This window comes from Dasypus novemcinctus, chromosome 1 (genome assembly GCF_030445035.2).
Source record: "Dasypus novemcinctus isolate mDasNov1 chromosome 1, mDasNov1.1.hap2, whole genome shotgun sequence".
NCBI classification, from domain to species: Eukaryota; Metazoa; Chordata; class Mammalia; order Cingulata; family Dasypodidae; genus Dasypus; species Dasypus novemcinctus.
The window spans coordinates 208,597,599-208,616,056 of NC_080673.1; the positions used below are offsets into that span (position 1 = coordinate 208,597,599).

The 18,458-nt window shown below is 42.4% G+C and overlaps 1 protein-coding gene and 1 pseudogene across 5 annotated transcripts in view; one reads left to right on the top strand and one right to left on the bottom strand.

Annotated features, from left to right (window-relative positions):
• The window catches only part of RNF212 (ring finger protein 212), a 118,179-nt gene that overhangs the window by 16,018 nt on the left and 83,703 nt on the right, over positions 1-18,458 (top strand). The window lies entirely within an intron of this gene.
• LOC105744877 (endoplasmic reticulum lectin 1 pseudogene) lies at positions 1,200-2,467 on the bottom strand (annotated as a pseudogene).

The following is an 18,458-nucleotide window of genomic DNA, read 5'->3' on the forward strand; positions in this document are numbered from 1 at the left end:
TAATAATCTTCCATTTCTACACTCTTCTCTAAACCTCTTTCTCCTGTCTTTTCGGCCTGCAGAACTACCTTTTGTATTTCTTGTAGGGCAGGACTCTTGTTGACACTTTTCTGTTTCTGCTTATCTGTGAATATTTTAATCTCTGTCAGTTTTTTTTTTTTTTGCTTGTGAATATTTTATTCATTTTAAAATAAATATTGTGTGGTAGTGTTTTTAAAACTGTCCAGAACTAAATTCTGTAGCATATAGCGGGAAAGTACAATGGATAACCAGCACAATGTGTTTTGTTAGTGTAAACCATTCCAATTCAAAAGAGAACAATCATTGATGATTTACACCAGATAGATACAGTGGGGGAAAACACAACAATACCATGGAGAAAGAAGAGATAAAAGTTCTGACACAGAAGCAACCTCTTATAAAAAAGTTTCTTGCAATTAACAAAGGTGAAGAGGGAGAGAAAACTTAGATGTGAGGCTCTACTGTGGGCCCAGTTTCTAATTTAATGTCTGGTAGATACCTGGTGATAAATAAAATTTTGTTCAAAGGATTTCAGCCTTAGAGTTTTACATGGTGTCTCATTTAAACAACTTCCCATTGATTTCTATCTTCTTCATTACCTTTATTAAGTAGTTATTATATACTACAATTTACATAATAAGTCTGTTATTTAAAAACTTTCAGTAGGTTCAACCTTCATGACATTTGATTAGTCTGGACTTTAACTTGCCTGGATAAGATTTATTTTGGAATCACATAATCCAAACAAACAAACAAAAAAACCACACACAATCATTTCATAAGATAAAAATGAAAAAAAGTGAGACAAATGTCTGCCTTAGAAGTTTATCAATAACCTCTTATATACACATACATATTCACAGAGTGGTTGAGAGTCCTTTTATACAATCCTTTAGATGAGGTCCAATGGCTGAGAGGTCTGTGAGACAAATGGTCATGTAATAGAAATCATCATGACTTTCAATGACCTCTGCTTCCCCCCAACTTTATTATCCTTTAGTTGGGGAGAGAAAGGAGTCCATTTTCATCTGCTGTATCTAAGATTTTACAGATCACTGGAGATTCAACCCCAAGAATATACTGACACGAGTGAGACTCTAGCATATATACAGTAACAGCATGAGGAGAATCTGATTCTTTACACTTTAGTTTTACAGTCACCTGTCTTGGTTTGTCAGTTACATCGCAAATATCTCCATTCCCATAAAAATGTGACACCATCCTGACTGTTTGGGTACCATCATCTTGAAGATGATATGCTGTAGCAGTATTCTTCTTAGCCCATTCAACATGCTCGTCTTGGTTCCATGTCCCCACAACCACAGAGTTTTGCCACTCTCCTTGTCCTCATGGTACTGATGTACATGTTTGCCATAGCAGAATTCATATTTCCACCAACCAACACCCCCATGAAAGCAGTAAGAACCACTAAGGAACTCTTTTATGAGTTGGTCATCTGTCAGTTTGGATATGTGGGTTGTTCCAACAGTGAGCAATGGTTGAGAGCCAACAGCAATGGGTTTGTGGATTGCTGGAAATCTCTCTTCCTTAGTTGACTGCAACTCATCCTCTTTATTTCTCCTAAAAGGCACCCTTAGTATTTCTTCCTGTTGCTCCAGTTGTCTCAGGGTGAGGGGTTTAAATGGTGATCCTGGCAATGACTGGCAAAATATGTCATTTACAGGAGATGCCCTGAACCTATATTTAGTATGATTGCACAAGAGTGGTGTCAAAATGACAATTTCATATTCACAAGTTGTAACTTCAGCTACTGAGAGAATTTCATGCTTAGATTCAGGATGACGTATATATATCAAAGTACTTGATCTGGGCGGATTCTGTTTTAAACTACAAGGTGTGCCATTTCCCATTCCTACAGGATAGTAGGGAGTCATCTGGCCTTCAATATTTTTAGTGGGAATCTCTTTTGATTTTTCCTTTTCCTCTGCTTCTTGTTCTTTTTCAGATAGCAGATTCTTAGTCAACATATTCCCAAGGTAGTACTCATGAATATTTACTTTCTGACCAGTCTCTTTCTCTTCATGATACTGCCGAATGTGTTTTCCATGACATACTTCATAAGTCCAATAAGATTCAATTCTGTAGGAACAACTGCTTTGTTTAAATAGTGGATCCAAAAGCTCTCTTGGATTAGGGCCTTTATAATCCTTTTCTTCTTCCTCATCCCCACTTGTCACAAGGGGAAGTATGCATTTGTATTTTCCTTTATGTGCAGTTGTCATGATGACATAATTATCTTCTTTCTACAAAACTCCAGTTGTAGGCAGAGAGAACTCGGTGCCGGGCCAGTTGACTTGGAAGGGGATGTCGTCTCTGAGTGGGGGGAGCACTCAACCACCGCCGGACGACTCCAGAAGGCCGCAGAGGACCAGTAACACTGGCCCCCAGGGATCAGGCTCCGCGCACTGCCGCCTCCTTCTTCCATCCTCCGCCGCCGTTTTGTCCAGCCACCACAACCTCCTCTGCCCACAGAGGAGAAGAGGGGGAGGAGGAGGAGGAGGTGGCGGGCCTACCAAGCTCCGGGGAAACCCGCGGCCCAACCGCCGCCACGTCTCCTTCCGGCTCTGTCAGTTTTTTGGTCATAAATTTTTTAATTAGAGAAGTTGTTAGCTTACAAAGCAATATTGCTTAATGTGCAGAATTCCCATACATCCCCTGTTCACTAGCATCTTACATTGTTGTGAAACATTCTACCTTAAATATGTCATACCACTGCCTTCTTATCTCCATAGTTTCTGATGAGAAATCAGCATTTACTCTTAAAGAGTGTTTCTTGAACGTGGATTGCTTTTCTCTTACTGAATTCAGGATTCTCTCTTTATCTTTGTCATTTGACAATCTGATAGCAAATGTTTTGGAGTAGTTCTCTTAGCATTTATTCTGTTTGGAACACTGTATTAGTCAATCAAAGGGGTGCTGTTGCAAAATATCAGAAATTCATTGCTTTTATAAAGGGTATTTATTTGGGGTAGGAGCTTACAGATACCAGACCATAAAGCATAAGTTACTTCCCTTACCAAAGTCTCTTTTTATGTGTTGGAACAAGATGGCTGCTGATACCTGCGAGGGCTCACACTTCCTGGGTTCCTCTCTTCCCAGGTCTTGCTTCTCTCTGGGCTCAAGGTTCCTCTCTTCCCACTGCTTGCTTCTTTCCAGGTTCAGGGTTCCTCTCTTCCTGGGGCTTCCTTCTTTTTCCTGTGTGCTTACTTCCTAGGGCTCCAGCTTAAGGCTTTAGCATCAAAACTCCAACATGAAAAACCCTTCTACTCTGTCCTTTCCCATGCCTTTTATCTGTGTGTCCCCACCCACCAAGAGGTGTGGACTCAATGCCCTCATGATGTGGGGCCCAATCAAAGCCCTATTCATAACTCAATCACGCCCAGGTACAGACCAGTTTAAAACATAATCCAGTATCTGTTTTTGGAATTTATAACTATATTAAATTGCTACAAGTACACTGCATTTTCTGGACATGTCCATCTATGTCCTTCATCAGAGTTGGGAAATTTCCAACCATTATTTCCTGAAACACTTCTACCCATTTTTCCTTCTCTGTCAGGGACACCAACAATGCAAATTTCTGCCCTTTGTGATGTCATTCAATTCCCTGAGATCCTGCTTGACTTTTTTTCAATATTTTTCCTCTGTTTTATCTGTCCATTTTGGATGTCCTGTCTTCTAGTTTGCTAATTCTTTACTCTGCTTGTTCATATCTGTTTTGTGTGATTCTAGTGTATTTTAATCACTTCCATTGTGCCTTCAGTTATCAAAATTTTGTTACTTTTCTATGTATGTTTTCAATTCCTTCTGTATCCTCACCCATTGTCGTCTTAATATCCTTTATAGTTCTTACATCTCGTTGAATTGATTTAGGAAATTTGTTTGGATATGTTTGATTAGTTTTTCCAAACTCTGTGTCTCCTGACTTTTTAATTTGTTCCTTGTGTTAGAAAGAAGAACAAGAAAACAAAAGCTCACCTGATTGTGGAGGAGAAAAGAGTTTTATTAACGATCTTGCAAGAACGGGCGTGCGACCTGGACAATATACCCGGCATGCCAAACAAACAAGAAACAGTGATATCTATAACCTAAACCTAACACACAGGTCCCTCCCCCGCTCCCCATTGATTGGGCACTTCAGGGGTTACAGCCTACCCCAGAGCTCTAACTTTCCTGCTTCCTGCTCTGATTCCTGGCTCTTGCGTTCCCTACACTCCTGCCGGTTGGGTGGGCTCAGCGCCACTTTCACCCCTGGCCCCGCCCCCAGCACACACCATTGGCTTTTCATGCTCTAGCCCTGCCCCCGGCACTCACCATTGGCTTTTCATGCTCTAGCCCCGCCCCTGGCACTCACCATTGGCTTTTCATGCTCTAGCCCTGCCCCCAGCCCTCACCATTGGCCCTCTCTCATTTCCTTGCCACTTTGCAAATTCTTGGTGCGCTAAAGCTGCTGGGACCCCTACCTTTCCTCCTCAAGCAGCAGATCCAGCTCCAGCTTCCCCTTTGTGAAAATTAAACTTGACCCTTTCCCACAAATCCCCCCTCCTTTAGACTCTTTTAGTTTTCACAATATAGTTTCTCAAATCTGCTGAGAGCCTCCTCACATTCTTCATTGTAGAGATCTTCCTCTTTAAGTGGTACAAGTTGTTGTGTGGGCATCTGTTTAGTTAGGGCCATTTCAAGGAGTCTGAGCTAACCCTCGGGCACACGGGATGATGCAGCATCCAGCTGCTGTGGGTACCCCAGCCACGATGCTAAGTGAAGCCAGGACAGGGCCACCCCTTTCCATTTTCCAAACCAGCTCTCTAACCACCCCGTGAGTGGGTTGTCAATGCAAGAATTTTCTGCTAACTCTTCAGATAAGGCTGTTAAGCCTTGCAAGGCCTTGGTGATAGTCCTGTCTGGGGCCGTATTATTGGGGAATGAACGTTCAGCAGCTACCTCCAATCATAACACAGACACCTCCTTTTTTTGCTAGCATTGTGTCTAGGGCTATCCTGTTTTCCCATGCCATTTGTCTAGTAGCATTCAACTGTTCTGCTATTCCTTTAACAGCATCCCTAGTATAATTGATAAATCTTTGTTGATTATAATATATATAGTTAATCTAATCCACATTTTTGTTAATGGCGACCCACCAAAACAAGAAAGACTCAGATCCTGCAGCTACCTGATTTCTAGCTTTAAATTCGTTAGGGACTCCCTGGGGAACTCCTGTACTATCTAGATAAATTTGGTCATCAAAGGAACCAAGTAAACCCCTTTTCTTTCTTTTTCCCTGGTTTTGTGTTTCTTCCTCTTTTTCAAACACCAAGGTGAATGGGATGGCCAGTTGAACCAGAGCACAGGTTCCTCCCACTTCTCAGGTAATACCAGTTGAAGGACACCCTTTCCACAGTACCACCAAAGGTCTGCTCAGGGTGTGGCCAAACTGGAGAACTTGCCAGTACTATCCTCACTCATGTTTCATACTCATGTACACAGGGCCATGGTCCCAAGGTCCTGGAGCCCTTTTCCCCATCTAGAGAGATAGGCAGAGGGACTTCCTGGACCCAGGCAGGAAGCCAGTATGGCTTTGATGTTTTCCTTTTTGGCAGGAGGGAAGAGAGAGGACAACGTACTACAGTTTTCACCAGGAGTAGCATTCTGGAAGAATGCACTTAAACCCCTTTCCATGCTCTTCCATACCTAACGGAAAGGGCATGATATGAGCAGTGGGCCGGCTTGTTGCACAAGCATGACAGTTGCTTTTGTTCAGACTCTGGACTGTATATTTGACCCGTTCTACCCAGGCATTTGCGTCTCTGTATCCTGTTTTTATTTCTATGGTCTGCTTTAAATCTTCTGCCTTAAGTATCCTGACTGCTTTGGGATCATTCTGCATCGGGGAACTGGCCTTTGGTGGGTTTTCCCTTGGCATCTCTGAAGGGCTAGCTGGAGGGGGCGTTGTTGACATCATATCCACAGGGGGAGGAAGGACTCAAATACAGAACCTCCCCAGAGGATTTCTACCTGTAACGTCCACCCCCATCCCATAGACTCTGTCAGGGCAAGAATAACGGTGGTTGTTGCTAAATCTGTCTGCCTTTCTCATGGTTATTACTACTGGGTTACACTGGTGGTTTTTGTAGTCTGGTGGGGTACTACCTTTATAAAAGGCTATCTTACCCTCTAATGGTTTCAAGTGAGTATGGCCTCCTCCATTCCCAGCGGTCCACCCCTTGTACTCAGTAGTCCACCACACAAAGCTGCAATCGAGACGGGGCGGGGGGAGATTGAGATAACCTGTCGGTGACTCTGGGCATAGATATTTGTTTCACCCACTCAGCCGCCGCTGCCCTAAATCATACCCGATCTCTCCTGGCCCAATAGGTGCTTCTCTCAAGGGGTAAAGAAGCTCAATGGGATTATGTTCCCTCCCCCTCTTTTCTCTGGGGGCCTTGGAGAAGGGGAAGGTCTGTATCTCCTTCCTACCTTGTTCCAATTCCTTCCTTAACTGCTGATGAGTCGTTACCAGTGGGGCGGTGGGCACCGATTGGCCCTCTGGCTCCCTGGGGGCTTGGGTGGGTTCTGTCCGACCTTCCGAATCCACCAGTTCCTGTCCTGGGAGGGGAGGGGAAACATGGGGATGAGAAAGGCTCAATAAGGGGTCCCAGGTTTTAGCTTCTTCAGACTTACTTTCTGGGTCTGGAGTCTTGGCTTTCATGGGATAGAGAATGGTCTCTCTCCCCATCAACTAGCACATGGCAGAGTCAGACTCCTCCTTGGAAAATGGTTTCTTTTCATTAACATAAAGTACAAGGTCAGCACAGAGCTGATCCTCATATGCCCCATATTTTGGCCAAAATACATTGGGCAGTAAAATACTTTCTTTGGCCCAAATATAACAGCAATATTTAATCATTTTCTTTTTATCCTTTCCCTTCGTCTAATCATTATCGGTCCAATGTATCAGCATCCTCCCTAAAGGACTATCTGGAGGAATGTCCTGGGGGACCCAGCAGATACTCCCTTTCCTCTTTTCCCAGCTGGCCGACTGCCCCTATTCCCCTTTCTGAGTCTTGTCTGTGTTTCTCTCTCAAACCTTTTTGCTTCGCCTGTCTCCAGAGTGAAATGTGAATTGAGACCCCGCAGTTGCTTCTTGCAGTATGTCCAATGCGTCATGCACACACCACCAACCCCAGGCTCATCAGAGCTTTCCACCACCAGGTGACACTGGTAGTCCCCTTTCCTTACCTTGGCCAGTGCACAGGGTTTCCTGGTCACTGAGAGGCAGGCTTTCCTTCCCCTTTTCTTGTCCACTATCAGCAGATCCAAGTGTCTGGTCTCAGGTCCTTCCAGCTGTCAAAGGTGGGCCCCCAGCAGCGGAGTCTGAGACCGCTCAGTCAGCTGGGTGCGCCTGCCCCTCATCCGCCCTGGGGGTTTCCCTCTGAAGCTTTGGGTCCTGGATGAGCCCCCAAGATTGTTAGAAAGAATGTTGCACCTATAAGAAAACAAAAGCTCTTCTGATTGTGGAGGAGAAAATAATTTTATTAACAATCTTGCAAGAACGGGCAAGTGACCTGGACAACTTGGCCCGCGTGCCAAACAACAAGAAATAGTGATAACTATAACCTAAACCTGACACGCAGGTCCCTCCCCTGTTCCCCCTTGATTGGGCACTTCAGGGGTTACAGCCTAACTGAGAGCTCAAACTAACTTTCCTGGTTCCCATTCTGATTCCTGGCTCTTGCATTCCCTACACTCTCGCTGGTTGGGTGGGCTCAGCCCACTTTCACCCCTGGCGCAGTTTTCAAATTTGGCGCCGCTTTCACCCCTGGCCCTGCCCCCAGCACTCACCATTGGCTCTCCCTGCTCTAGCCCCGCCCCCAGCCCTTACCATTGGCTCTCCCTCATTTCTTCTTTTTTTTTAAAATTATTTATTTTTAAAAATTACATTAAAAAAATATGAGGTGCCATTCAACCCCACCGCCCCCACCTCCCACTCCCCCCACAGCAACACTCTCTCCCCTCATCGTGACACATCCATTGCACCTGGTAAGTACATCTCTGAGCATCACTGCACCCCATAGTCAGTGGTCCACATCATAGCCCACACTCTTCCACGTTCCATCCAGTGGGCCCTGGGGGGATCTACAATGTCCCGTAATTGTCCGTGAAGCACCACCCAGGACAGCTCCACGTCCCGAAAACGCCTCCACATCTCCTCTCTTCCTCCCATTCTCCAAACCCAGCAGCCACCATGGCTACCCTTCCCACACCCATTCCACATTTTCTCTGTGGACATTGGATTGGTTGTGTCCATTGCACATCTATGTCAAGTGGGGGCTTAGATTCCACATGGATACTGGATGCACTCCTCCTGCTTTCAGTTGTAGACACTCTAGGCTCCATGGTGTGGTGGTTGACCTTCTTCAACTCGATGTTAGCTGAGTGGGGTAAGTCCAATAAATCAAAGTGTAGGAGCTGAAGTCTGTTGAGGCTCTGGGCCTGGGTGTCATATTATCAGTCCAGAGATTCAAATCCCCTAAATATATCTAAAACCCCAGCACCAACTACAATTCCAATAAAGTAGCATGTAAGTCTTGTGAAAAGAGATCCCCTCTGAGTCCAATTCCATCACGCAGAAACACCAGCTCCAAAGAAGGGCCATCTGCCATGGCAGTGAACCCCATCTGCCATGACCATAGAACCCGTGGGTCTCTTTATTCCTCAAAAGAACCAATACCTGGGTTTGTATCTACTTTATCTGTCTCTTAGACTCTGCTCAGTTGTGCATAAGGGCATTCCTTCTGACAACCTCCAGACTCTTTTTTTAGAGACTCATAGCCTTATATTCTCATTTCTCCTTTCCATTTCCCCCTTACATTAGGTCAAACAGCATTTTGAAGTCATGTTATTATATGTAGATAGGGATATTCTGCTGATCCATATTGAACCTTTAATTCAAGGTCATTTTCTAGTTGCATCTTCAGCTGGTATGTGGTAGTGATCCCTCGGTGCCAGGGAGGCTCATCCCCGGGTGTCATGTCCCACGCTGGGGGGAATGCACTGCATCTACATGCTGAGTTTGGCTGTGAGAATGGCTCTCCCTCATTTCGGTGCCACTTTTCAAATTCTTGGCTCGCCAAAGCTGCTGGGACCCCTACCCTCCCTCCTCGAACAGCAGATCCAGCTCCAGCTTCCCTTCGTGAAAATTAAACTTGACCCTTTCCCACACTTGACTGAGCCATGTCTTCCTGTTTCTTAATATGGCTAGTAATTTTTTCCCTGATGCCTAGACCTCTGATTATCTGATGCGTTTACTCTGATGATCAGTTTCTCCCTCTTTCCTAGGACTTTTCTCTCGTTGGGTTTGTGTTAAGGGTCTTCTTTGATACTTGGTTCAGCTTATTCTAAATCTTCAGAGTTGCCCATGTTTAACCATCAGAACCAGACCAGGTACCCTTGAAGGGGGTGCAGGCATTTCCAAAGAGCCATTTCCTCTGCAGTGGCATCTCTCAGTCTCCCTGTCCTGCTTCTCCCTGATGTTGTACTGCAGTCCCCTGGCCTCCAGAGTCCACGCACCGATTTCTTGCTTACCCCTGTGCCCCCTACACCTGATGAGACCTTTCTCACAAGCCACCCCTGCTGCTTCTCCCTGCACCCAGCAAGGCCTTCCTCACGAGCCCCCGTTGCCGCCTCAGCTCCTGGCAAGGCCACCCTCGCGGCTGCTTCACGCGCCCCCTGCCACTTCCCTGGTGCCCAGCAAGGCTTCCCTCAGACTCTCCCACTGCCTGGCAAGGCCTCCTTTGCAGGCCAGCCGCGCTTTCCCCGCACACGTGTTGCTTCCCCTGGACCCGGCAAGGCCTTCCTCACCTGCCCCGTGCTGCTTCCCCTGTGCCCGCGCCGCTCTCCCTGGGCCCCCGCCGCTCTCTCTGCACCCCCGCCGCTCTCCCTGGGCCCCTAACTGCTTCCCCTGCGCCCCCGCTGCTTCCCCTGCGTGCCCACCACTCTCCCTGTGCCCCCGCCGCCCCCACTGTGCCCCCGCTGCTTCCCCTGTGCCCGGCAAGCTTGCCTGTCTTCTGGCCATTTCTGGAGGATGCTTGCACCCTGCTGCTCCCTAGTCTGCCATCTTGAATCTCCTCTGGCCAGTTGGTTTTTGGCAAGGCTAACTAAGTCCACTCAATTGGGAAAGAACAGTGTCTTCAATAAATTGTGCTGGGATAAATGAATATTTTCATATGCAAAAGAATGCAGGAGGATCCCTATATCATACCATATACAAAATTTAAATCACAATGGATCAAGGATGTAAATATAAGAACTAAGAGTATAAAATTCCTGGGAGAAAATAGAGGCAAGTAGTATTTTTATGATAAACAGTAATTTCTTAGACTTTAAACAAGCAGTGAAAGAAAATATGGATAAATGTGACCTCAAAATTCAAAACGTTTGTGCATCAAAGTAGTTTATCATGAAAGTGTAAAGGTAGTTTATTCAATGGGAAAAAATATTTGGAACAAATATATCCACTAAGGGGTGAGTATCCAGAATATATAAATAAATCATCAACAGCAATAAGACAACCCAACTAAAAAATAGGCAAAAGAATAGATATTTCTTCAAAGAGGATATACATATGGCTAAAAAGAATATGAAAAGATGCTCAACATCATTAGGTATTAATGAAATGCAGATCAAAACAACAATGAAATGCCATGTCATACCCGTTAGAATAACTACTATTAAAAAAAGACAAGATTACAAGTGTTGCAGAAGATGTGAAGAAATAGGAACACTCATTCATTGCTGTTGCAAATACATTGCTGGTGTAAAATTATGCGCTACTGTGGAAGACAGTTTATCAGTTCTTCAGAAAGCTAAGTATAGAATTACCGTATGACCTAGCAATCCCACTGTTAGGTATATATCCCAAAGAATTGAAAGCAGGGACTTGAACAGACATTTGTACACCAGTGTTCATAGCAGCATTATTCACAGCTGCCGAAAGATTAAAGCAATCCAAGTGTCCATCACAGCTGCATGGAATATTATACAATGGAATATTGTTCAGCATTAAAGAGAAATGCAGTTCTGATACATGTGACAACATGTTTAAACTTTGAAGACACCAGGTTGAGTGTCATAAGCCAGACTCAAAAGGACGAATACTGTATAATTTCACCAGCATGAAATAATTAGAAAAACCAAACTCATGGCGTCAGAATCTAGAATATAGGTTACCAGGGGCTGGGTTGGAGGTAGGGAATGGGGGGGTTAATGTTCAAATTGTACAGAATGTATATTTTGGTTAGTTTTAAAATTTTGGTAATGAGTGGTGGTGATGGTAGTGCAACATTATGAATGTAATTAACAGTACTAAATTATATATGAGAATGTAGTTAAAAGGGGAAATTTTAGGTTGTATAGGTATTACTAGAATAAAAATTAAAAGAATAAGCAGGACTATATAACACAGTAAAGCTATTGTAAACTGTGGGCTACAGTTAGTAGTACTATTATCAAAATACTCTTTCATGAATTATAACAAATATACCACAAAATGCAAGGTGTTAATAATAGGGTGGTCTGGGAAGCGGACTTGGCCCAGTGGCTAGGGCGTCCGTCTACCACATGGGAGGTCTGCAGTTCAAATCCCGGGCCTCCTTGACCCGTGTGGAGCTGGCCCAGTGCAGTGCTGATGCGCGCAAGGAGTGCCACGCCATGCGGGGGTGTCCCCGCATAGGGGAGCCCCACGCGCAAGGAGTGCGCCCCGAAAGGAGAGCCACCCAGCGCGAAAGAAAGTGCAACCTACCTAAGAATGGTGCCGCCCACACAGAGAGCTGACACAACAAGATGATGCAACATAAAGAAACAGATTCCCGTGCCACTGACAACAGAAGCAGACAAAGAAGATGACGCCGCAAATAGACACAGAGAACAGACAACCGGGGCAGGGGGGTGGGGGGGAAGGGGAGAGAAATAAATAAATAAATCTTTAAAAAATAATAATAATAATAGGGTGGTCTATGGGGACTCTGTATTTTATATATTTAATGCATGGTATTTCTGTAAACTGTTCTCCTCTAACAAAAAATTATTAATAGAAAAAATCTGATAAAGTTAATACTTTTTCATCCAAGCCTGCTGCTTCAGCTAACTTGAAAGGAGCCTCTTGTGGAGTGGAATGCATGACCTGAATGACAGGCTGAGGCCAGGCAGGGGACTGTCCCCGGACCTGCTCCCTTTTCCCTGCTCATCCAGGTCTCCGCGGTCTCCCAGCCTGCCTGCCCTTGGCAGGCATCTGTGTTGCTGTTGGGTCGAATGCTCTTCCAGGGCTAGCCGGTACAAATAACCTGCCGGCAGCCCTCTACCCTCCCTCTTTCTTGCCTCTGCTGGCTGGATGTTGACGGCTTCGCAGAGCTGAACTATGTGTGGCACAGGGCCTGGGCCCCAGTCACCCAGATGGAAGGGCACCCTCTAAGCACTGTCTTGACTGTTCCTTGGGCAAGAAACAAATGTCCACCATGTTAAGCCCCTGAGATTTGGGGACTCTTTGTTATAGAATTTTGTGTATGTTAATACACCTGTCTCCGCCAGTTAGAATATAAGCTTCACAAGACCAGGTTTGTCTTGAGTACTGCTGTATCTTCAATATCTAGAACTTGCACAAAGCAGGTGCTCAATAAATATTTGTCATGGAATGTATATTTATGCATATATATATATACACACACGTCTGATTTTTCCAGTTTTTAATAGGCTCTTTTGTTCCCTTTAGAAATTTTCATTTTAGATGATCAAACATGTCCTTCTCTATCTTTATTTGGTCTTTCCTAAGGTCTCCCATTCCAAGGATATGCAAATAATTTCCTAAATTTTCTTCTCATACTGTTTCTTGTGTCTTTTTCACATTTAGAGCTTTATTTCCGTTTGGCATTTGTTTTCCAGTTAGTGTAATGTGGGGATAAGACTGTTTTCTTCCACGTGGACAGCAATTACGCCAACACCATTTATTAAACAAGCCATTCATTTCCCTCAGATGACAATGCTACCCCTTTTTAGGTTCTCAGAAATACTGAGATTTGCTTCTAGACTCTGTGATCTTTTTCTCATTTCCTATGCTAATACAATCTTTTCTTTCATTTCAAAGACTTTCAGATATTTTGGAAATGGTACATCAAATTCTCATTCTTTTTTACGGTGTTCTTTATTATTCTTTGACAATGACTTTAATACTTTTTTTTTTAAAGAATTATTTACTTATTTCTCTCCCCCCCCTCCCATTGTTTGCACTCACTGTCTGCTCTTTGTGTCTGTTCATTGTGTGCTGTCTGTCTGCTCATCTTTTTTTTTAGGAGGCACCAGGAACCGATCTCGGGACTTCCCATGTGGGAGGGAGGTACCCAATTGCTTGAGCCACATCCACTCCCTATATTGTTTTTTACCCATTTCCAAAAACATCTTTGGGATTCTGATTGGAATTACCTGCAATTTACAACTATCTCTTATTCTTCAAATCTGTTCCTTTGCTAAGTTCAAATATTAAGAGCATACACATATTTAAAAGAAAATTTAAAAAAAGAGCATACACAGCAAGTAAGGTATAGTGCATTCAATACCAGGTGTATTTGGCTCTTGAATTTTATATAGTGGATTGTGAAAGTTCAGAAAGTGGTTCATTAGGTTATTTATCTCAGTCTACTTTTTCCTGGCTTTAGATAGCAAGAACCAACTTCACTAGGCAAAGATTGACATTTTTGTGATATTAACTGCTCCTATGTGTGGTTTGTCTTGTTTTATGTCTTCTACAAAATTTTTTAGTTGCCTTCAGAGGTTTTGGATCTTTCTTAATATATTTATTCTTAGATATTTTATAATTTTTGTTATTGCTTGGAATAGGATATATTTTCCTGTTTCCATTTCTGTTTATTGTTAGTGTAAAGAAAACCTATTAATTCTTTTCCCTGAATCAACCCCCTTACCAAATTTGCCATTGATTTTTGTTTGTTTGTTTTTTAGGTAGTACCAGCAAGAGCTGGATAAAATGACTGGTAAATTTCAGTGTATTTCATGTTTTATGTAGTAGCAACTACCATCCCCTTTTCACCAACCTCCTGCCAGGCAGCTGTGGAATATGTAGCATTATGACCCTTATCCTTCAACGATTGGGATTGTGCTTTGATTATGGAGTACTGCTTTTGATCTCTGTGTTACACCCCCTAGGATGAAGCAGCAAGCCTTAAAAGAGATTTAAAGAGTGCTTTCTTCCCTCCTTTCCAATTTGGAATCAAAAATAGTTTGGAAAAGTCACAAAATGATAGCTACAGCCCTTAACAAGGAAAATTAGTAATCCCTAAAGAATGAGAGAATTTGATTTCCAGAGTTACCACCACATAATACTCAGAATGTCCAGTCTTCAACAAAAAACTACAAAACATTCAAAGAAGCAGGAACGTGTTAACCCATTGATAGGAATAAAGAATTTGCCAGAAACCATCCCTGAAGAAGCTTGTACTTGGAACTACTAGTCAGAGGCGTTGAAATCAACTATATTAAATATATTCCATGGGTGGAAGGAAACCACAGCAAAAGAACAAAAGGAAATTAGGAAAACAACATTGTCTGAATGAAATAGAGAGATGGTATTTTTAAAAGGAACCAAACAAATTCCATAGCTGAAAAGTACACTAATTGAAATGGAAAATGCATTAGACAGATTCAACAGCATATTTCTGCAGGCAGAAGAAATCACCAGTGAACTGAAAGATAAAATGAAATTACCCAGTCAGTAGAACAGAAAGAAAAAAAAAAAGAAAAAGGAACAGAGGCTGAGGGACCTATGAGACACCATCAAGCATATCAATATACTCATTATAGAAATCCCAGTTAGAGAAGAGAGAAAAGACCAAAAGAAATATTGGGAGAAGTAATGGCTGAGAACTTCCCAAATACATAAAAATAAACAGTTCCCAAAAGCGTAACAAATTTCAACTAGTTTAAGATCCGTAGGAAAACACAATCTAATCAAACTGTCAAATGGCAAAGATAGAGAATCCTGAAAGCTGCAAGAAAGAAGCAACATATCATATATAAGGGATCCTCAAAAGATTATGTGTTGATTTCTTATTAGAAACATGGTAGCAAGAAGGCAGTGGGTTGATACATTTAAGTTTCTGAAAGATAAAAACTGTCAACCTGAAATTCTCTATTTGCTAAAACTATCCTTCAACAATGAAGGGGAAAATAAAAAACAAAAAGCAACAACAACAAAAAGAGAGTAACAATGAAGAGAAATTAAGAAATTTCTAGATAAGGGCTGTAAGAATTCATTACCAGTAGACCTGCCCTACAAGAAACACTGAGGGTCCTTCTCCAAGCTGAACTCTGAGGATGTTAGACAGTGTGACAGTTTGAGATTATTAAAGAATCCCCAAAAAGAGAAACAGTCATTTTAAGAGTGACTTCCAGACTTTGAAATCTAATAGGATTAGATGCTCTGCAATTTTTCAGAACTGTTGGGGAACTGTGACACGTTTCCCTCCCAGATTCTCCCTGTGGCAAATGTTTATCCTATGCCTGTGCCTCATTTGCATATTGGAAGCAGATAACTTGTTTGTAAGTTTCACAGGTCTACAGCCAGAGGGGACTTTGCCCCAAGACAGACTGTACTAGAACTGATTATGGTATGATTTTTTAAAAAAGATTTAATTTTTTAATTTATTTCTCTCCCCTTATACCCCCTTCTCCCTCACCCCCCCCTCCCCCCCAGTTATCTGCTCTCTGTGTCCATTCACTGTGTGTTCTTCTGTGTCCACTTGTATTCTTGTCAGCGGCACCGGGAATCTCTATCTCTTTTTGTTGTGTCATTTGGCTGTGTCAGCAATCTGTGTGTGTGGCACCACACCTGGACAGGCTGCACTTTTTTCATGCGGGGCAGCTCACTTTGAGGAGCGCACTCCTTGCGCATGGGGCTCCCCTACGTGGGGGACACCCCAGCATGGCATGGCACTCCTTGCACCCATTAGCACTGCGCATGGGCCAGCTCACCACATAGGTCAGGAGACTCTGAGTTTGAACCCTGGACTTCTCATATGGTAGGTGGATGCTCTATCCATTGAGCCAAATCCGCTTCCCATGATATGATTTTTTTTTTACTTAACGTTAGTTCTGAGATGACTTAAGGTTTTTTGGGATGTTATAATATCTCTTGGTGATTCAGAGGGTAGAGTGTGACAGTTTGAGATTATTTCTGTGAATTTCAGAAAGAGAAAGATTGTTTTTAAACTAATCTATTCTTCTGGGTGTGATATCCTTTGATTTACTAAATTCAGCAAGGGGCCTCTGATTAAGTTTACTTGATAAAATCAATTTAGGGCTTTTGATTCGACCATGACAGTAGTGCATGACTCAGGTTGAGTCACCACTCCCTTTGTGGGCTAATAAAAAAGGGCATTTACTCAAGAAGATTCATGGGAAAAGAGAGAGCTCTTTCATTTTTTTTATACTGGGGCTCCAAGAAGAGAGATGAGCCATTCGCCTGATAGTTTGCCGCTGACCTTGGTAAGAGAGTTGAGACTGATGTAGGAAGCCCTGAGAGACAAGCCCTGTGCAGGCCACAGCTGAGATCAGGAAGGAGCTGGCTCCACAGAGCCTCAAGAGGAAGAGGACAACCCAGGGAGGAGGGACCAGGCAGAGATCAGCCGTCTTGCTTGAACATGTGGCAACTGACTTTGGTGAGAAAACAACCTTGAGTTGGATTCTTGAGAGGCTTATAACTTTAAGCTTTTACCCCAAATAAATACCCCTTATAAAAGCCAACAGATTTCTGTACTTTGCATCAGTACTCCTTTGGCAGACTAATACGAGAGTAGCTTGAAGCCATAAGAAAAAATAAAAGATGTTAGTAAAAGTAATTTCATATGTAAATGTAAAAGCCAGCTTTGTAGCATTTTTGGTTTAGTTTGTGACTTCCCTTGTTATCCTATATAATTTAAAAAGCAATCTCATGGAACAATAATTATAAATTTATGTAAATTGGCATAAAGTGTAGAAAGATGTAATCTGTGATAGTAATAATATAAAGGAGGAGGGATGGAGATGTATAGGAGCACAGGCTTTGTATACTCTGGAAAATAAGTTGGTGTTATTCAGAATAGAAGTTTGAGATTTTTTTTGTAATCCCCAAGGTAATCACTAAAAACTATTCAAAAATAAAGAGAGAATAAAGAAGGAACTCAAAATGGTACTACAAAAAATCAACTAAGTGCAAAGAAGGCAGTAATGGAGAAATTAAGGAACAAAAAAGTATATGGTATATAGAACACAAATAACTAAATGGAGAAGTAAATCCTTTATTAGTAATCACATTAAATGCAACTGAATTTCACTTTCCAAGGTAGAGATTGGCATTTTGGTTTATAGAAAGGATCCCCTTATATTCTGTCTGCAAGAGAATTATTTTAGATTTAAAAGACCCAAAGAGATTGAAAGTAAAAGGATGGAAAAAGATATTATGTGGAAATAGAAGCCAATAGAGAGCAGGGGTGGCTATATTATTGTCAAACAAAGTAGACTTTAAATAAAAAGTTATAAGAGATAAGGGCATTTTATACTGATTAAAAAGTACAACACAGCAAGATGACATAACAATTATAAACATATATGAATCTAACAACAAAGACGTAAAATATGTGACATAAACATTAACAGATTGAAGAAAGAAATAGACAATTCTACACTAACAATTGTGGACTTAAAAATACCTTTTTCAATTATAGATTGTACACCTAGACATAATAAGGAAATAGAGGACTGGAACAATACGCCATTTACACCTAACGGGCATACAGAGAACACACCACCCAACAGTAGCAAAATACTCTTCTTCTCAAATGCTCATGGATCATTTTCCAGGACAGACCATATGTTAGACCACAAATCAAATCTTAATATATTTAAATAGACTGAGTCATACAAAATATCTTCTTTTTTCACAATTGAATGGAACAGTAAATCAATAGTGGGGAAAAGTGGAAAGTTCAAAATACATGGATTAAACAATACACTATTTATTTTAAAGAAACTAGATGACATAAATGTTACTAAAAAATGCAGGAGATTCCCATATGCCCCACTCCCTCCCCTTCCTACACTTTCCCACATTAACAACATCCTTCATTAGTGTGGTACATTTGTTACAATTGATGAACACATATTGAAGCATTGCCACTAACCATGGATTATAGTTTACATTATAGTGTACAATCTGTCCCACACAATTTTGTAAGTTATGACAAAATATATAATGGCCTGTATCCATCATTGCAGTGTCATGCAGGACAGTTCCAGTGCCCCCATGCTACATCTATTTTTCCTTCTCCCTCCCGTCAGAAACTCCAGTGGCCACTGCCACCACATCAATGATAAAAGCT